Source organism: Panthera tigris, chromosome D4 (assembly GCF_018350195.1).
Source record: "Panthera tigris isolate Pti1 chromosome D4, P.tigris_Pti1_mat1.1, whole genome shotgun sequence".
In the NCBI taxonomy this organism is placed as follows: Eukaryota; Metazoa; Chordata; class Mammalia; order Carnivora; family Felidae; genus Panthera; species Panthera tigris.
Window position 1 is genome coordinate 55,829,267 of NC_056672.1, and position 20,895 is coordinate 55,850,161.

Sequence of the window (20,895 nt, forward strand, 5' to 3'; positions counted from 1 at the left end):
TCAGTGAATTTGGACTGACTTCTCCCAAAGCCTTGATCTTGGGTGCTGACTACGCTTTGAAAACATCATGTTTTGAGGATGAAGAGCCTGTTTGGCTATTTACAAAAATGGATCTGTGAATGCTGCCAGAGTTGAATGAATGTTTTATGCCATTTGATGCATTTAAAATAACCCAATAAGTTGAAAAGTTTTGCTGTGAAGGGAATGTTTGTTCTGCAGAGTTAAGTCGTGGTTACAATTAGAAAAGAAACTCCAAAAGTTCCTGTGTTTCCTGGCAGGGGAACAATGCTTTCTCTTCATGTACTTCACAAGCTAATGGCAGTCAGAAGGTTAGTTACAAGGCCTCACATCAGGGCTTCAAAGAAGTACAGAGTAACCATTTCCAGGAGTATTTTGGATTCTATATGGACACCCAATTTCACTTGTTCATATTATGACTTCTACTCTTCCCTCTATTCTCTTCTATCTTTCACTCCAAGGAAAACCTGAGCATTGGCTTTTAGTGATTTTATCCTATCAATGTTTAGGAGAGTACTTTACAATTCCTTGTTACATCTAGGTGGGACCAAGACAAACTCTCTCTCTACAGATAGGAGAACTAATAGTCTGTAGAAAGAACCTGAAAATCCAGTCAACCCTGGGCTGCTCTGGATTCTGAGAGAATTTTGCCACCCACCCCCTCTGCCCTAGCCCCAGCCAGCTGCAAACTGTCTGGATCGAGCTGCTTCGACACGCTGATGTTATCAGCCTCATGGTGCCTGGAGCACGTAGATAGGAACAGGGAATGGCGCCGTCTCACCGGATGTAGTAATGCAATTTAGATTCTGAAATCCAAGTATAAAATCTTGAAAGCTGACATTTTTTATCTACCACAGGAGGGGGGTGATGGGGCGGAATTCCCAGCAGAACCATCAAAATGAGGAAATGGCTTCTGTCATAGATTAATAAGTAGTTCAAAGTACTGGAAAAACATACAGAGAGGATTTGTAGGGAAAGTTCTTGTCCACCCCCCTCCTCTGAGCCACGCTGCCAGGTGAAGACCCCTCCATTTGTGTGAACCCTATGCTGGGGCTAAAAGTGCCTCTTCTGAGCATTCCTATGAAAATCCCCTGTGCTGGGGAGATGGAAGAAGCACCAGCCTCCCCGGGGGGGCGGGGGGGTATGCCATAGCAGTTTGGGTGGGTCTCAACCAGCCCTTTTTTTTTGAAAGGAGCAATTCAGACTGGGCTAGAAATGGTGGCAAAGAAGCAGTCACTTACTTTTCCTCTCATTTCCCCAACTTAATCCTGTGTCACTCTCCCCACCCACCCCCATTACTACATTTTGCCTCACTGGTCTTCATTGCTGGTGGAGCATGAAGAGCCTTCCTGCCTCATGCTCCCCTTCCGGCTACACCTTACTTCTCCTTCAGGCTTCAGCTGACACATCATCTCTTATAAAAAGCTTTGCACGGGGGCACCTGGGTGGCTCAGTCAGCTGTATCTGACTTCAGCTCAGGTCATTATCTCGCAGTTCACGAGTTTGAGCCCTGCATCAGGCTCTGTTATGACATCTCAGAGCCTGGAGCCTACTTCACATTCTGTGTCTCCCTCTCTCTCTACCCTCCCTCATTCACATTCTGTCTCTCTCTCTCTCAAAAAGTAAGAAAAAAAAATTTCCCATTAATACCAGGATAGGTTAGGTCCTTCTATAATATACTCTCACAGCACTACCCCCCTTCCATTTCTTTTATGTACTTATCAAATTTTACTTCAGTGAATACTTGCATAATTTATTTAACAAATGTTCACGAAGGCAGGGACCATGCCTAGTTCTTCTGTGTCCTCCCAGTGCCTAGCATAGAGAATGAAGGGCTGTGATCTGATAATAGACAAACAGATTGCTTTCTATTTGGTTTGAGCCATAGCAAGGCTCTTTCTGAAACAGAGGTGGCAAAAGTCCAGTGGCCTGCCAGGTTGTGCCAGGGCCTTGTCTAATGGTGTCCCAGACAGATGTTGTATTGTGTACTCTTTGTAGGGCCACTTCTCTATGTAAGCCTAGGGGCTGAAAGATTGCCTTCCAGGAAGTTATTTTGGAGAACAGCCAAAGTAGGAGTCCCCAAATCCTCACTTACTCCCTTGCTTGCCTGAAGGTTTGGCCTAGTTAAAACTCACTTAAGGCCCATGGCCAATGCAGCAGCTCAACTCCAGGTTGACTACTTGTGGGGGCTGATCAACAGCTAAGCACACACAACTTTCTTTGAGACTTAAGGTCCAGGCTCATATTTTGCTTGCTGATATACATACATCATCATCAAATGAGTAAGGCCCAACTCTTATTATCAAGTTTCAGAGGAGTGGGAAGCTAGCTTGGAACCAAACCATCAGAAAATCCTTTGGAGGGAGATAGGGGCAGGGCTGCTCTGATTCTGTCTGTTTTGACAACCTGGGGCTTACAACCATGCGTACCAGGCAGTGAGCCACCCAAGGCATGGGAACGTTTGGGAGTTCATACATAAGGGCAAGGAGACAGCAAAGGAAAATACAAGAAACCTCCCTGAACAGTAAGCACAGCCTCTGGCTGGAGAGTAGGGCTTAGTGGATTCCAGGTTTGCCTGTGAACTACACTGACTTAGAGAGTCTAGACAGGTCATTTCACTCTCTGAGTTCCCAGGTCTGTTTTTATTCAGGCCCTGAGATTCCAGAAAGAGCCTCCAGGGCAGAGAGTAAATGAGTTGTCCCAGGTCAATGCCAGATGGCAGCCCGGGAATTAGAATTCGTGGACTCTTCTTTCTAGCCAGCTGCTCCTTCCCCTGAGTCCTGAGCTTTTTCTTCTTCTGAGTGCTCAGGACTATATTTAATTTAGTAAGGTTTGTGGTCACATAATCACTGCTCCTAATAAAACAATGAATACAGAGCATCCTCTGTTAAGGAAGGCAAACATGGGGAAGGCTTTGCCCCTGAGAAAACAGGCCAAAAGCAAGTTCTGGCTGAGGTTAGGCCTGTTCTACTTGAACAAAAACCAACACAAGCAACTCTCTTGGGATCTGACAGAGTCCTCATCTGTTCTTGTTTCTTGTCTAGGCTTGCTTATATGTCAATAGCCTGTGCTTAATCCCATAGCAAGGGCCTCTCCTGGAAGCTAGAAAACACTGTTTCCACAGGCAAGAGAGGGGCCTGGCTGAGGGACAGTCTGGATCTAGATCCTCTGAACATCTTTCCATCCATAACTTAGTTACTACATTGTTAATACTCCCATCTTCAGGAGTATTATCCAGCCAAACCTCTTCAGGTAGAGTGGAGGCAGTCTTAGTCCTTCCAGCCCAAACTCTTGTCAGGTCTACTCATGGCTCAGCAAACACCATATGCTCTTTTCTCCTCCTTGCCCTTGCATGTCCCATTTTGATTGTCCAGTGTTAAGAGAAGGAGCCTGCAGCTGTTCTCTGGTGGTTTAGTATTGCTTTTGCACCTGTTTCTTTGACCAGGAGGTTCTTTGGGGGTATAAAGCATGTAATGGCCTTTTAGTTCAGACAGTTCTTTCAATAAGGGATCTAAGAGTATGAGAGGTGAAGAAAGCAATGGAGGAGAGCCTTACACAAGGCCCAGAGCAAGGGTTGTTGGAGGGATAGGATCCTCAGTGATTTCACTCAGCCTCAATCCAGGTAGACCTACCTTCCCTCCTTACTCACCAGCCGAGGCAATCAAAGTGAGAACACGGTAACCTCATTTGCTGGCTTTGATTAATTTAGCTATGGAAGAGGCCTGGAAGTAGAAAAGGAACTATCAACTAGAAAATCCAATCCCTAGTAGGTGACTGTGATTCCTCTGCCCTTCCAGATTCCTCGTACACCCCTCCTCTAGATGATTTGGGGAATCAGGAGGGAAACCCCTCTACAATATTACCTTTCTTTTACCTAGGGTCCAAGTGCATGGCTAGGGTGAGGGTGTCAGGCTGAGAACCTCCAGACTCACTAGTTTCATTTCTGTTTCTATTTGCTACACTTGCCCCTATACACCTTATGTCAACGCTCTTACCCTAAAACAACAACAACAATAACAACAACAACAACAACAAATCCAAAACACTTTAAGTCAAGTGTGCACCACTGCCAGGCTGATTGTACAGAGTGATATCTCATGAAACGTTCCAGCCTCAGACCTTGAAATCTGCTCAGTGCTTCTCTTTAGTTTCCCCTGCCTCACATACCAGATTAAAGATGGGAATGCAGATGTATTAGAGACAAAAGTCCTTTTAACACTCCCTTGTTCCACTAGATTCTTACCATCCCTCCAAAATTCTACAGCTCTGAGGTATTGGGGTGTGAGACCCTAACCAGGGACAGCTCAGATGCTGTCTTGAAAGCTTATTTCACCTTCAGAGTGATAGTGACCTCAACAGAGAGAGTTTGGTCAGGCTAGATGTGAGTGGAAGAAGGTGGGGCAAGGGCTGGAAAGGATAAGGGGGAGTCCCTGGATTCATAGGGAAGATCCTGGAGACAGAAGAAGCCAGAGACATGTATAGAAAGGCTATTCAAAATTAAAGAAGCAAGGGCCTTAATGACTCAAGCACCTAGTCTTTTCAGACCTGGCAGAGACTGGGCTCTTCTAGGAGCTATCCAGGGTCCTGAACTGCCACCACCTGAAGACCTAGGAGTCTCTGAACAAAAGCCCCACATGCCAGTTAACACTGACCTTAAATGGTTGGACCCATTGCTTGAAGTAGTGACTCAAGTCATTCTATATAGCTGCAGCCTGGGCTTCATGCCAGCAGCCTGGCTCCCTAGTCAGATTTTCAACAAGTGATTATAAGGTTGAGATTAAGGATCTTGGTGTATGTGAAAAGTATCTTGTAGTACTTCTGGAAGCTCAGGACTAAATGGGTCTGGCTCAGGCAAGGTGGCTGGTCATAGGGAAAAGAAAGAGGTCTCCATGTGGCACATCTTCAGACAGATCAGCCATTCCTCTCCTCACTTCAGTGGCCACTGCACACATGTGCTTGTACACACACACACACACACACACACACACACACACACACACAAGCATGCATGCATGCATGCACATACACACATGCCAGATTCTCTGCTCTGTAACTGCAGAGCCTGTACTGCTACAGAGATGGTATAGTCTCCTTTGTCTGCATGTTAGCATAATGTATCTGCTTTGTTCTCACCATGGATATTACGGAAATCTGGCAAACAGTACCAAAACTTAAGACTTAAATAAATAAAATATTTCTTTTTCTGGATTCAAGAGGAATACATTGTCACTATAAAAATTCCAGATAAGCACAAAAGAAGAAGAAAAAAGAAGAAAAAAAGAAGAAGAAAACCTTAATCCCACCATCTATAGCCCTTGGCACACAGCCTAGGCCCTTTTGTATGTGTGTGCACGTGTGTGTGTGCATGTGCATGAGTGTTGGTAAGAGGCAATATAGTGAAATGGTTAAAAGTATGAGTTTTAGAGTAAGTTCTACCTCTGCCATTTATCTGTGCAATCATGATCAAATTTCTAACCTCACTGGGTCTGTTTTTCAACTTTTTTTTGGTAGTGGGAGGGGGAGGTTTAGAGAAATACTGTGTTTAATAGTAAAACTGAGTTCACTCTAGTACAGGCATGGTCTGGAGTTGAAGCAGCAGGGATGGGTAGGTGCCCCTCGCAGACCCTCACATGGTGAAGAAGATGAGGAAGGTGGCCATCAGACAGGACAAAGCCCAGAATAACATAGGAGAAGAGATACTGCTTGAGAGATAGGTCCTAGCATAGCCAATGATATAAAGCTACCAAATCCTATTCCAAAGCCAGTCCCTGAACCAGCCACACCAACTGTAGTGACCCCAGAACCAATTGGCCACTGTGTAAAGGTCTTGGGAGACAACAGTGTTCTGGAGCTCCCATCTGGCCACCTGGAGAAGGGAGCTGCTGTAGATGGCTATTTAGATTGGATTTCTAGCCTATCTAGGAAGGAGACAGACACATCCTTGACTGGACCCCTGGTACAACAGTGGATCAGAGCTGGAAGAATGAGTAGAGCCTTGGTGGTCTGCATTTCTTCAGTCTTCCAGCCTTAGTTCTAGTTCTCAGTGCTCAGCTTCCTCACCCTGTTTTTCATATTTAACATAATATAATAGTACTCATCTCAAAAGCTTGGTGGGAAGATTAAATTGGATCGTGTATATTTAGTGCTTACCACAGTCCCTGACACATGGTAGGCAGTCAATACAGGGTAGCTTTTATAAAACACACACATATACCCCCATAGAAATCACTCTGCAATACTGCTTGATGCCTAATTTTAAAACACAGACTATTCTCCATCTCAGAGAAAAGCTGAAGAGAGGATAAATAAGTTCAATTTATTTCATTTTCTTTCTGGCCTAACTTTCTAGGCCACAGTGATGACAAGCTGGGACTTGGGAAATAGAATGGCTTCCTAGCTCAGGAAGGAAAAAAGTAGTTCTTGATCCAGAGCTTCTATCTTTCAGTCTGTGTTCCATAGCCAGGAAATGGCAAAGGCTTTGTGGTCAAGGTTCCTCCTCTTCTTAAACTTTGGGCCCCAGCCTTTTGGCCTACTTGCTCTGGTTAGTACTTTCTGCTTCCCTGCCGAGGAGCATCCTACTTTCCTCCAGGGCTTCTTCCCCCTTGGCACCCACACAAGTCCCTTTGCCTGGTTTAGGCAAGCCTGCTTCCTCACTAAGTCCTGGCCATTTGCTTCCTATGTCTACCACCCCCATCTCTCCATATTTGCTCTACTAACTCTGTTCTCCTGGAGGTCAGCACTTGAGGTCCTAATTAAAATCCAATGGTCTTTTCTCAGGTGATCTTCCATCACTTTTCAGTATCATTGGACATTGCTGACCAGATATTTCTGGAAATTCTATTTTCCTTTGGCTTTTATAAAAACATCCTATCCCTATCTGTTTTGACCAGCCTCCCTACTGTTCTTCCTTGCATACCCTAGACATTGATCCTTTCCTCAGTGTGATCACTGACTCTTTACACATGTTCTCTCTTGGCATGTAGAAATGTAATATAATATTATAAACTTATTATTTCAAGTGATATCTCTCTGGGTTTGGCCTCCAAATATATATCTCTAGCTCTGACCTGTTAAGCTCCAGACCAACATTTCCAACTGCCTATGACTTCCACTGATGTCATCCCCTGCTGTGCCCCCCAGCCTTGTTCATCCTGTTGACTACCCTTATCTTGTTAATGGTACAAACCACTTTCCCAGTTAAATAAACTCAAAACATTAAAAAAAAACCTTTTATTTTGAAATAATTTTATATTTAAAGAAGAGTTACAAAGACAGTGCAGAGAATCCTTGTACATTCTTCACCCAGCTTTCTCTAATGTTAGCATCTTAAATAATCGTGGTACATTGATCAAATCTACATTGATCAAATCAATAGTATTGACTAAACTATAGACTTTATGCAAATTTCTCCAGTTTTCCATTAATATCCCTTTTTCTGTTTCATATTGCTTCTCATTAATATGTCTCCATGGTCTCCTTAGTTTCTCAGTCTTTTCCTGACTCTCATGACTTTGACTTTTGAGGAGTCCTGGTTAGGTATTTTATAAAACATTCCAACAATTTTGATGTGCCTTGTTTTCTCATGATTAGACTGAGGTTATGGATTTGGGGAAGAATACCACATAAGTGATGTGTCCTTTGTATCACAGCATATCAGGGGGTATATGACTTACTGCTGGTGATACTAATTTTAATTACTTGGGGTGGTGTTTACCAGATTTCTCCACTATAGTTACTATTTTTCTCTTATTTTGACCATTCTCTATTAGTCAGAAGCAAGTCACTAAGTCCAGGCCACAGTCGAGGAAGAATTAAGCTCCACTTTCTAGAGGAGGAGTATCAAAGAATTTGTGGATATATGTTAAAACTACCATGGTAATTAATACATATTTTGGTTGAGGTTCTTATAGGCTGTGCAAATATCTTGTTTCTCCTTAAAGTTTCACCCACTAGTTTTAGCAATCAGTGGATCTTGCCAGCAGCAATTATTACTATGATGTTCTAAAGGTAATTTTTTTAAGTTTATTTATTTTGAGAGAGACAGAGGGAGAGTATGAGTGGGGAGGGAGAGAGGGAGAGAGGGAGAGAGGGAGAGAGAGAGAGAGAGAGAGAGAGAGAGAGAGAGAAACCCAAGCAGGCTCCATGATGTTAGCACAGAGCCCCATGTAGGACCTGATCCCATAACCATGAGATCATGATCTGAACTGAAATCAAGAGTTGGATGCTTAACTGACTGAGTCACCCAGGTGCCCCTAAAGGTAATTTTTAAATTCCCCTCATTCTTTCTAAAAAAAAAAAAAATACTTCTACATAAAATACTTTTACATAACAAATCATAATTCTTGAAAATGTTCCTTCTCCTTCATTTATTTATTCAGCCATTTATTTATACCAGTATGGATTAATACACATATATTTTCTTTTGGGAGGTATAATCCAATACTACCACTATTTATTTTGTTGTTCAAATTGTTCCAACTTTGGCCACTGGAACCTTTTTCAAGTTGACTCCTGTCTCCTTTTGACCTGACTGGGAAGTCATTTTGACCCACCTGTTTTCTCCTTATCCCTCTGGCAAGCTAATCATGAACTTACTGTAACAATTTCTTCCTTATCAACTTACTTCAGGACCACTGCAAGAGTAACCCACTTATCTGCCCAAACTATTTCTTCTTCCTCCAACTCATCCTATGCATTACTCTTAAATTACTCTTCTGGAAATTAAACACTGCTCTGATTACAACATTCCCTTGTTCAAGACCTTTCAGTGGCTCCCACTACTTAAAAACTCCTTGACCTAACATTCGATAGTTTTAATAATATGGCCCAATTTGACAATCTAGCTGCTTTTCCAATTGCTTATCTTTCTAAATCCTTTGTTCTCTTTGCTGCAGCTGTTAGCTCTATGTGCAGATGACTTCCAATTTCTATCTAGCCCTAACTACATCATTTTAAGCCATTAAAAAAATCTTTAAGTTTATTTTTTGAGAGTGAGGGCGCATAACTACGCATGTGCAAGCAGGGTAGGGGCAAAGAGAGAGAGAGGGAGGAAAGAGAATCCTATGCAGGCTCTGCACTGTCAGCACAGCGCCTGAAGCAGGTCTCCAACTCACGAATTATGAGATCATGACCTGAGCTGAAATCAAGAGTCAAATGCTTAACTGACTGAGCCACCCAGGCGCCCCACCATTAAAAAGTCTTTATTGGCTTCTTTAACTTACAAAAGTAAGGCATGTTCAATGGGGAGAATTAAAACAATACCTAAGTGGTTAAAACAGAAATGAGTATCTGACTCTCCTCTGCCCTCTGCTTTCCTCAGGTTGGTTTTAAAAATGAAGTGGATTTTGGGGGCTCCTGAGCAGCTCAGTCAGTTAAGCATCAGACTTCAGCTTGGGTCATGATCTCCGGTTTGTGAGTTCTAGCCCTGCTTTGGACTCTGTGCTGATAGCTCAGAGCCTGGAGCCTGCTTCAGATTCTGTCTTCCTCTCTCTCTGCTCCCCCCTCCCCCTACACTCAAAAATAAATAAACATAAAAAATAGAATGAAGTGGCTTTTCCTGATTGTTCAGTATCTCTATCTCCCTATTAAGTTGCTACATCATAGGAAACAGATTTCGAGACATGCCTCTTAAGAGTTTACAATGCAAGTCAGAAAAGGTTAAATCCAGAAAAATATAGATCTTTATCTTTGCATTGCAACTTATGCTTTCAAAACTTTTTCTTTATTATCTCATTAAATCTGACAATCCTAAGAGATAGAAATAGTATATCTTTTAAAAATAAAGGATTTTATCTTTTTGAAGAGCAGTTTTAGGTCTACAGCAAAATTGAGGGGAAGGTACAGAGAGTTCCTGTATACCCCCTATGTATACCCACATATACATAGCCTCTCCCATTACCAACATCCTCCACCATGTGGTATATCTGTTACAACTGATGAACCTACAGTGATACATCATAATCAACTAAATTCACTCTTGATGTTATACATTCTATGGGTGTGGACAATTGTAAAATAACATGTATCCATCATTATGGTATCGTACAGAATATTTTCACTGCCCTAAAAATCCAGCATCTATTCTTTACCCCAATTTTACAGAGAAGAAAAAAGGAAACCCTGCAAAGCTGATCAGCTCTCCTAAAGTCCCCTAGCCAGGGCTAGGTCCCAAGTTTCCTGACCCCTTTCCTACTTTACCTCATAAAAAGGCCATACTGAAAACCACAATAAGCAGCAACACTAATGGGAGCAAGGCCAGAAGCCAAAGAGAACCACTCAGAATATTGACACATCAGTGATCATGGCTTTACCTTGGGCAATGTGAGAATAATTTTGTTCCCTTGCTTCCCAGTGGTGAAAGTGAGACTGTGGGAGATCTCTAAAAAGGAAATAAGAAACAGAAATGTATCTAATTGGTGTGATGGCATTCTGTTTTCAAAGAAATGCCTGCCTTCCCAAAGCTACAGAGCTCTATAGAACTTAAGAAGGAAGTGAGAAGAACTGAGTGAAGTACGGCCAGTCCATTCAAAACTTGGGGTGCCCAGAAGGAACAAGACTGGCCAGACGGGTGGCATCCAGGTATCTGGCAGCATTTCCATAGCCAATTCATTTCACCAACTTGTTGATGTGAATACCTGATTGAAAAATATGGGAATTATGAAGTAAATGCTATATCTTCTGGGTAGGCATAGATGAATCATATCATCCACATTCCAAATGATATATGAAAATAGTAACTTTTATGTTATAGGTATTTTAACACAATAAAAAAAGATATATATCTGGACATCTTTTCATGTCAATCCATATTGGATTTTATCTCTTCCTCCTTCTAAAAGACTGCCTAAGGCACCTGGGTAGCTCAGTTGGTTAAGTGTCTGACTCTTGGTTATCATCTCACAGTTTGTAGGTTTGAGCCCCACATTGGGCTCCACACTGACAACGCAAAGCCTGCTTGGGATTCTTTCTCTCCCCTCCCCATCTAAAGCTCATGTGCTCTTTCTCAAATAAATAAACTTAAAAAACTTATTTTAAAATTAACTGTTAAAAAAAAAAAGGCTGCCTATACATATGTTGTGGGATGGATGGATGTATCATGATTTATTTAATCAGTTCCCATTGATGGAGATTTATGTTGTTTCTCCCCCCACCCATTATTATGTTGCAGCTATTACAACAGTGTAATATAATGTTATAATATTGTTACTATTAATTTATAGCTACTATAATATCTTATAAAAAAGTCTTTATACACTTATCCATTTATTTTTTTAATGTTTATTTATATTTATTTTGAGAGAGAGTAAGTGTGTGCATGTGTGAATGGGGAAGGGGCAGAGAGAGAGGGAGAGAGAGAATCCCAAGCAGGCTCCATACTGTCAGCGCAGAGCCAAACCCGGGGCTTAATCGCATGAACCATGAGATCATGACCTGAGCAGAAGTCAAGAGATGGACACTTAACCACCTGAGCCACCCAGGTGCCCCTATTTCTTTAGTTTAATAAATTCCTGGAAGTAGAATTTTTGAAGGGGTCAATGGGTATGCACACATTATATTGCCAGCTGTTTTCCCAGAAAGGCTGTGACAATATATACAGTACTTCCCAACAGGAGGTGGGGAATACTCAGGTTTTGAAGTTAGAAAGACCTAGATTAGTTTTAAGGATAGCTGATTATATGATCTTTGGTGAGTTACCATTCTTGGTTTTGTTTTTTTTTTAGGGGGGGAGGAGGGGCAGAGAGAATCTTTTTTTTTTTTTAATGTTTATTTATTTATTTTGAGAAAGAAAAAGAGAGCTCCCCCACACACATGCAATTGGGGAGAGGGGCAGAGAGAGGAGAGAGAGAATCCCAAGCAGGCTCCAAGCTCTCAGCTTGGAGCCCGATGTGGGCTTGATCCCATGAACTGTGAGATCATGACCTGAGCTGAAATCCAGTGATGGATACTTAACCGACTGAGCCACCCAGGCATCCCAGGGAGAGAGAGAATCTTAAGCAGGCTCCACACTCAGCATGGAGTGCAACATGGGCTAAATCCCATGACCCTGGCATCATGACCTGAGCCATAGTCAAGAGTCAGATGCTTAACTAACCGAGCCACCCAGGCACTCCAACATCCCTTTTCCTTCTAGGGATGTAATATTACCCTCTTTACAGGGCCAGTGTTAGAATTCCCTGGCCACTAAAAAAGAGCTTGGGATACTAACTTGAGTTTTTCTAATCAACAGCAAGAGATATTGTCCTCTTACTGAGTCTGTTTCCTAAGAAATACTTGAAGCCAATTTCCAGAGCTCTATCTTTAGTGACTAAATCACAAAAAGACAATCTCTCCCCATCTCAATGATCTTTCCTAGAATCTTAATCAGGCTGTACTTATTCCCCAGACCACTGTCCATTAGGCCGTTTTAACAGCTGAACTTTCTGTTCTTTAAAATAGGACACTGCATTAAGCCCTGGAGGCTACAGAGATCCTACGGAAAACAGATGGAAAACAGACCCGAGACACATGCACCCTTGGACACTGGGGAGTACAGATTGAATTCCCTTCCCTGTATACTTCCACAACCTGGCCCAAAAGCAGAAGGACTGAAACTGGATCATGGATTTTTAGGGCTGTAAGTTCCAAAAAGTATTGATTGAAATAATCAGGGTTGAAATTAACCAGGACCTAGTAGTGACTGAAAAAGGCCAGTGATAACTCTCCAAACTGCCAAAAGGGGGCAGTGTAGTGTTATGGTTAAGAGCACAGGCTTTGACACCACACTTGGGCTTGAATCTGGGCATTGCTATCTATTAGCTGTGTGACCTTGGGTCTCACTTGCCTTCTTTGTAGATTAAGAGTATACCTTCTTCATATTGTGGACGGGATTAAATAAAATGTGTGTACCCTGACAGTAAGTGCCCATAAACAGCAAGGCACACATCACAGGGTGTACGGTTGAATATAATAGTAAGATGTGACATGAGGTTACTAAATAAAGGGAACAAGAAGATTTAATTAGTTAATTAATTCGACAGATATCTAGTAAATTTTTACTGTGTGTAAGTCACCTTACGAGGCACAAGAGACATAATGGGAAGTAAAAGTAGATATGATCTCTGCCTTCATGAAACTTGGCCTTCAAAAGGATCCATATGAATAGCATACTCATACAAACATATGCAAAATTATAAATGTAAAAAGTAAAATAAGGAGAAGGCCACTGACAAAGTCTAGAGTCTGAAGGAAGCCTCTGTGATGAAATTATAGCTGAGCTAAGATCTGAAAGATGATGAGTAAGAGTCAACCAAAAAAGGTAGAAGGTACAGGGAAAACATTCTAGGCATAAGGAACAACATGTGCGAAGGCACTAAAACAGAATGGAGTCTGGGACATCAGAGAAATGGAGGAAAAGCCAGTAAGGTTGGATGCAGTGATTGGGGTTAATGTGGTATGAGGTAAGCTGGAGAAGAAGTCAGGAACCAGACATAAGGCTTTGCAGGCCAAGTTAAGCAAGGGGGAAGCTGTTGAAATGTAAGGGGCTGTACTGGGCATACCTACTACTTGGCAACACTTTCCTCTGATATCTCCTTTCATGGGGATAAAGGGATAGGGCTTCACACAATTCCTGCTGTGGCCATTCAGGAGAAGGGAGCAAAAAAGTAATGTGCAACAGGTCTCTTCTCAAAACCATTGACCAAGGAAGAACTAGGGATAAAGAGGAATGTGAGTGGAACATTCAGGGCTGTAAGACTCTCATAAGAAATCCTATACTGGTGACAGGCTGTCACTACAGAACTCCTAATGTTTTCTGGTGGCTGCATAGCCAGGTCCCTAGCCAGCCTCCACATCTCAGATTCCCTGCCCCATCAGCTGCTCCATGCATTGATTGGACATAGTGACTAAGGCATCAATAGCTACTAAGATGGGGTGGTTGGAGGCACAGCACTCCTGTGGGCAGGGGCAGGGCCCTGAGGTAGGTTCAGCTTTGCAGGAAGAAGCTCTCAACCTCTATGTGCCTTCCTGGTTAGCTAGCTTACAGCACCCATAGTATATACAGTGTGTTTGTCTGGGGCACATGCGCACAGAGTGTACAGTCTTCCAATCTTTCCTTTGTAAGGGGAGAAACTAAGAGTGAAGATCCTGAGCAGCACAGGAATGCTAAAGTACTAGAAGGAGATAGCTGTGTTCTTGCTCTCATAGATTTTTTTTAAGTTGGCTGGAAAGCGAAAAGGGCCTAAGAGCTAGAGCTGCTAGAGCTGCTAGAGCTGCCTGCCCCACCCCTCCTCCAACTTCTCACAGCCCACAGCCCAGCTAAACAGGAAATCAGGCCTGGGTCCTTGCCAGGACCCAGGCTGGAGCAGGAAGCTCAGGAAACAAGTGAGAAAGTCTGTCTTCAGCACAGAAGAAGGCTGCTTAGAAATCCCTGGAAAGGTAAAATAAACCCAGCCCCTGCTGAATTCTCTCCCAGAGGAGGAAAACACTAGACTTGCCTCCACACTCTAGCATGGTCAAGCATAGGTCTAGCAGGATTCACAGAGAGCAGATGCAGAAGCTTCGTGGGGGAGATAGTGTTGCCTCAGTGAGAAGAGACTCCAAATAAGTGTTCATGAAGCAGGGTGAGTACCTGTGGTCTGAAGACATTCTAGGGACATCTTGGGCTGATAAGGTAGGAAATGATGGTATAGGATAAGGGCAGTGATAGAAAAAGTAGGGCCTAAAGGAGAAAGGCCTAGAGATATCTGTAATACCTGTGGGGGATATAGGCAGAACATTGACAGGGGTTCTTTGCTGTGCATATGTAAAGGAAACTCCTGATTAGACAATGGACTGAGGCAATGACCAGCAATGGTTGCTCAAAACTTTAAGTGAAAGGCTGAAGGCAACATTTGTGATGGAGAGATTAGACTAACTATACCACTAGTTAATCTGAATTTCACAAAAGGTGGGACAACCCATATGTCCTGCACCTCCTTCCTGATGTGATGCACTAGGAAGTACACAGCACACCTCAGAAGTATTCTTCACAAAAAAGTTGAATCTGAATCTAATCAGACCTTGAGATATAATTACCAGCTTGCAGAAATATAGGAGACAGACAGGGTTATAAATGAAATAATTATTCACAGTAATCTAGGGGGTGGGGTATAGGTAAAACAAGGTTAGCCCTGGGTTGATCATCGGTGAAGTTGGGTGAGTACTAGGGAATTCATTTTACCTTTTCCTCTACCTTGCATATGCTTGAGATTTTCCATAGCAAAACATTTTTAAAATTTGAAGGTCTGCAGACTAGAAACTACCTTCTCAAGTCCCCACTGGGGAGAATAGTAGCAACGTGGACATTTTCAATTGTTTCTTGGGCCCTGAAAGTTGGCCCATGGGAGCTGAAACAGAAGTAGGACATCCTCCTCTAACATCAGTACTGGGGCTTTCCAGGAAGGCCCCACTCTGCCAAAAGAATTCTAAAACAGTCATGGTACAGAGGGGCAGAGCAGGACTCCTCTAGTCAATGGAACCCCTTTGGGAATCAATGGGAGCACAGAGTACTTCCATCTCTAGCCTGGTCTCATCATGGCCTTGTCAAGGAGGCCAGGGGCTCTCCTCATTTGATGATGAGAAGAATAAGCCATCTTTTCACCCTCTCCTATAAAAGCTCCCTTGGGAACCACTGACCAATAAATGGAAAACACCAACCCCTTAATTGCCATCAACCCTTAGATCAGAAATGAGAGGGTAATTTGCAGTTCATTTTCATGTACGTGATCTTATTTATTTTATAAATAGCCTGAAAGAGTTTAGGAGCTTGGCTAAAGGTCATAACAAAAGTGGTAAAGTTAGAATGTACCCAGCCAGCTTTCTACCACAGCTGTGTACAGCTCCTGCCCTGAGGCCAGTGCCCCTCAGTAGGTCACCCTCATCTCCATAGCCCCTCAAGGATACACAAGCCAATTCTTGTAGGAGTTCCCTGAGACTGCCTCACTGCTATAGTTCAGTCCCTTGGCAAATAAAGGATCTGAAACATGAGGTTCCATTAGGAAGTTGACAGGGAGATGGATAGATGGTTCCTGACCGGTTCCCTTTGGTGCCGCTGTTTACTACCTTGACTATCACCTCCCAACTTAGTCTCCCTTCCTGACTCCACATAATTCTTCCTCTTTTTTCCCAAGCCACTGATCACCACCACCACCTTCCCACATCATTATCCCCACTTGGCCTTTCTCTGAGCTTATGATATCCTCTGAGCCAGGGCTGGAAGCAGCAGGACAGCTGAGGGCAGAGAGGACTTTCTGGAAGCTGAAATCCTTAGCGAACACCTTTGGAGTTTGTAAGAGGCCCAGTAGAGGCCCTTCTCACTAGCTGTTGCAATCTACATGCCAGTGTGGCTGCTGGCTTTCCCACTGGAGTCAGGTCTGCCCCTGGACAGAATAGCTTGTAGCATTTGACTTTCGTGGTAAGGAGAATATGAACCCCGTGCCTAACCCACAGAGAACAAGACATCCAGGCTGGCACTCTTTCCTCCCTCCAAGAGCTCCAGATATTTTTTTCCATCTCCAGGAGGATGTGGGCAAGTCATATAATGTTGGAAGACTCAGGTAGGAGCTCTTCGTTGGGACAGTCAAGTTGCTCACTAAATATTACACGTCACACATCACAACTCCATTAATAGCTCCTCCAGTCTCACAACAAAGCTAGCAGCACAGTCATCAGCTCTGCTACCTATGAGAGACAGGCTGGACCAGCCCTCCTACATTCTTCTATGTCCTTTACTCCTGAAAACTTACCTAATGCTGTAAAGGGAGAGGATGGAGAAAGGTCAATTTGTAAGAGATTCAGACTACCAAATCTGGGAGCCCCCACCCCACCGGAGAACATGTAGCAAGTCACTCCTTGTCAGGGATTCCAGGTCCTTCTCATTCTGTGGTCTGAGCTCAAACATTACTTTTTATTTTTTTAAGATTTTTTTTTTAGATTTTTTTTTTTTTAAGATTTTTTTTGGGGGGGGGCACCTGAGTGGCTCAGTCGGTTAAGCGTCTGAGTCTTGATTTCTGCTCAGGTCTTAATCTCACAGTTCATGAGTTTGAGCCCTGCAAAAGGCTCTGTGCTGACAGTGCAGAGGCTGCTTGGGATTCTCTCTCTCCCTCTCTCTCTCTCAAAATAAATAAATAAACTTAAAAAAACTAAAAAAAAAGATTTTAGTTTTAAGTAATCACTACACCCAATGTGGGGCTTGAACTTACAACCCTGAGATCAAGAATCCCATGCTCTACTGACTAAGCTAGCCAGGTGCCCCAACCATGACTTTCTTTCTTTTTAAAATTTTGTTTTAATGTTTATATATTTTTGACAGAGGGAGAGACAAAGCATGAGTGGGGGAGGGGCAGAGAGAGAGGGAGACACAGAATCTGAAGCAGGCTCCAACTGGGGCTCCAACTCACAGACCGCGAGATCATGACCTGAGCCGAAGTCAGACGCTCAACCAACTGAGCCACCCAGGTGCCCTATCTTTTTTTTTTCTTTTTAAATATTTATTTAAATTTTAGTTAACACACAGCACAACATTGGTTTCAGGAACAGAATTCAGCGACTCATCACCTCCCTCCATCAACTTTCAGTTCATTCTCTGTTGTTAAGAATCTCTTATGGGGTGTCTGGGTGGCTCAGTTGGTTAAGCGTCCTACTTAGGCTCAGGTCATGATCTCACAGTTCGTAGGTTCAAGCCCTACACTGGGCTCTGTGCTGACAGCTCAGAGCCTGGAGCCTGCTTCAGATTCTGTCTCCCTCTCTGCCCCTCCCCTACTCGCATTCTGTCTCTCTCTCAAAATAAACATAATAACAAAAATTTTTTTAAAAAAGAGTCTTTTATGACTTATTTCCGCCCCCCTTTCCCCCCTTTCCCACATGTTCATCTGGTTTGCTTCTTAAGCAAAATTCCATATATGAGTGAAATCATATGGTATTTGTCATTCTCTGACTGACATATTTCATGTAGCATAATATACTCTAGCTCCATCCACATCGTTGCAAATGGCAAGATTTCATATTTTTTGATGGCTAAGTAATATTCCATCGTATATAAATACCATATCTGCTTTTTAAAAAATGTTTTTATTTATTTTTGAGACAGAGAGAGACACAGCATGAGCAGGGGAGGGGCAGAGAGAAAGGGAGACAGAATCTGAAGCAGGCTCCAGGCTCTGAGCTGTCAGCACAGAGTGCAACGCGGGGCTCGAACTCATGAACTGTGAGATCATGACACGAGCTGAAGTTGGACGCTTAACCAACTGAGCCACTCAGGCGCCCCTATACCATATCTGCTTTATCCATTCTTCAGTCAATGGACATTTGGGCTGTTTTCATAATTTGGGTATTGTTGATAATTTTGCTGTAAACATTGGGGTACATGTACCCCTTCAAATCTGTGTTTTTGTATTATTTGGGTAAAAATACCTAGTACTGCAATTGTTGGATTGTAGAATAGTTCTATTTTTAACTTTTTTTTTTTTTTAATTTTTTTTTCAACGTTTTTTATTTATTTTTGGGACAGAGAGAGACAGAGCATGAACGGGGGAGGGGCAGAGAGAGAGGGAGACACAGAATTGGAAACAGGCTCCAGGCTCCGAGTCATCAGCCCAGAGCCTGACGCGGGGCTCGAACTCACGGACCGCGAGATCGTGACCTGGCTGAAGTCGGACGCTTAACCGACTGCGCCACCCAGGCGCCCCTATTTTTAACTTTTTGAGGGACCTCCATACTGTTCTCCAGAGTGTCTGCACCATTTCTCATTCCCATCAACAGTGCAAGACCGTTCCCACTTTCTCTACATCCTTGCCAATACCTGTTGTTTCTTGTGTTGTTAATTTTAGCTATTCTGACAGGTGTGAAATGGTATTTCATTGTGGTTTTGATTTGTGTTTCCCTGATGATGAATGATGTTGAACATCTTTTGATGTGTCTGTTGACCACCTGGATGTCTTCTGTGGAAAAGTGTCTATTCATGTCTTCTGCCCATTTCTTAACTGGATTATTTGTTTAGTTTGGGAAGTTCTTTATAAATTTTGGATCCCAAACATTAGTTTCTCATTGGAGCCTTACCTGACATCCCCAGTCTAATGTGGGAGGTTTTATTATTCTCTCTCATGCTATCTTGTTCTTGTCTTTTTCATCGCTTGTCATAGTTTGTTATTGTAATTTTGTTAGCACACTTCATTTGTTTAGTATCTCTCTCTCCTACTGGACTTCCAGCTCATATAGGCAGGGACCATGTTTGCTGTATTCATCACATTATTCCTTGTGTCTGGTACAGTGTCTTACAGAGAACAAATGTCCAATGGTACTTTTTTAAGATTAAAAAAAGTATATTTATTTATTCTGAGAGAAGGAGTGCATGTGCATGAGCAGGGAAGGGGCAGAAAGAGAGGGAGAGAGAGAGAATCCCAAGCAGGTTCCATGCTGACAGTGCAGAGCCTGACATGGGTCTCGATTCCACGAACTCATGAGATTATGACCTGAGCCAAAATCAAGAGTCAAACACTTTACTGACTGAACCACCTAGGCACCCCATAGGATTTTATTTTTAAGTAATCTCTACACCTAATGTGGGGCTTGAACTCACAACCCCAAGATCAAGAGTCACATGCTTTACTGACTGAGCCAGCCAGGCATCCCCCCTCCGCCAACAATAGTATTTTTTGGATAATGAATGAGAGCCCCAATTCATCTATCCCCTTGAATCTCTCACAATTCTCTACATGTACTTTCTATTCCACTCATTAATTCCCACCTACTCATTCTCCTCTGGGTCTCTACTAGGTCCCCTCCTTAGAATCACCTCCTAATATCCTCTCCATTCGTACTCATCTTTAAAGAAACCAGTTGCACTCTTCTGTAGTTCTGTTTCATGAAAGCAGCTCACAACATGGCACATAAAATTGGTCCCCCCAAATTAGGATATCATATGTATCAAGTTATGTGCTAGAGGTTTTAGAGGCTTTAGGGATGGTTGAGACCTCACCAGAATAGTCAGAGAAGACTTCCCCTGGAGAAAGGGAGTTTATATGGTCTTCTGAAGGATAGGTGGGGGTGGGATAGGCAGACAAGGAAAGGGGAGAGAGTTCTTAAGAGGAGAGGAGGTCTTGGGGCTCCTGGTTGGTTCAGTCGGAAGGGCATGTGACTCTTGATCTTGGAGTCATGAATTTGAGCTCCATGTTGGGTACAGAAATTACTTAAATAAATAAACCTAAAAGAAGGGTGGGGAGAGTTGGCCTTAAGATGCCAATAGACAAGAGGAGGTGAGGGGCCTGGTTAGACCTATCACAAGGAAAGTTGGCATGAATGGTAGAAAATATGGCCAGCCAGGAGGAGCAAAACTTAGTGTAGATGCCTCAAAAGCAAGTGGAGAAGTTTAAGTTGATGAAGAATTTAATTAGGTCCCAAATTGTATCAAGGGCCTGGGAGTCAGGATGTTCTGGCCATGCCAACCTCCAGCTGTTTAATAGCCAAGCCGTTTCTGGGATTCTGCTTGCATATCTGTAAAATGGGCAAAAATGACTTTCTCAATCCGCTTCACAAGGTGATTCAGGTACTTTGGAAACATCTTTTCATCTACCTTAGAAATAAATTTACAGGGGCGCTTGGGTGGCTCAGTCGGTTGAGCGTCTGACTTCGGCTCAGGTCACAATCTCGCAGTCTGTGAGTTCGAGCCCCGCGTCGGGCTCTGTGCTGGCAGCTCAGAGCCTGGAGCCTGCTTCAGATTCTGTGTCTCCCTCTCTCTCTGCCCCTCCCCCGCTCATGCTCTGTGTGTCTCTCTCTCTGCCAAAAATAAACGTTTAAAAAAAAGTTTAAAAAAAAGGAAAGAAATTTACAATAAGGATAATTGCAACCATAAACTTCAAATTCTAA

At 43.0% G+C, this 20,895-nt stretch overlaps 1 protein-coding gene and 1 long non-coding RNA gene across 5 annotated transcripts in view; one reads left to right on the plus strand and one right to left on the minus strand.

The window, feature by feature from the left end:
- LOC122232987 overlaps positions 1–13,161 on the plus strand; it is a 31,924-nt gene extending 18,763 nt beyond the window's left edge. The window contains exon 3 of the long non-coding RNA XR_006210374.1: positions 12,454–13,161. This is a non-coding gene — a long non-coding RNA (uncharacterized LOC122232987). The remainder of the gene's footprint in view (positions 1–12,453) is intronic.
- The window catches only part of FAM219A (family with sequence similarity 219 member A), a 54,944-nt gene that overhangs the window by 21,701 nt on the left and 12,348 nt on the right, over positions 1–20,895 (minus strand). The gene's annotated exons all lie outside the window — the stretch shown is intronic.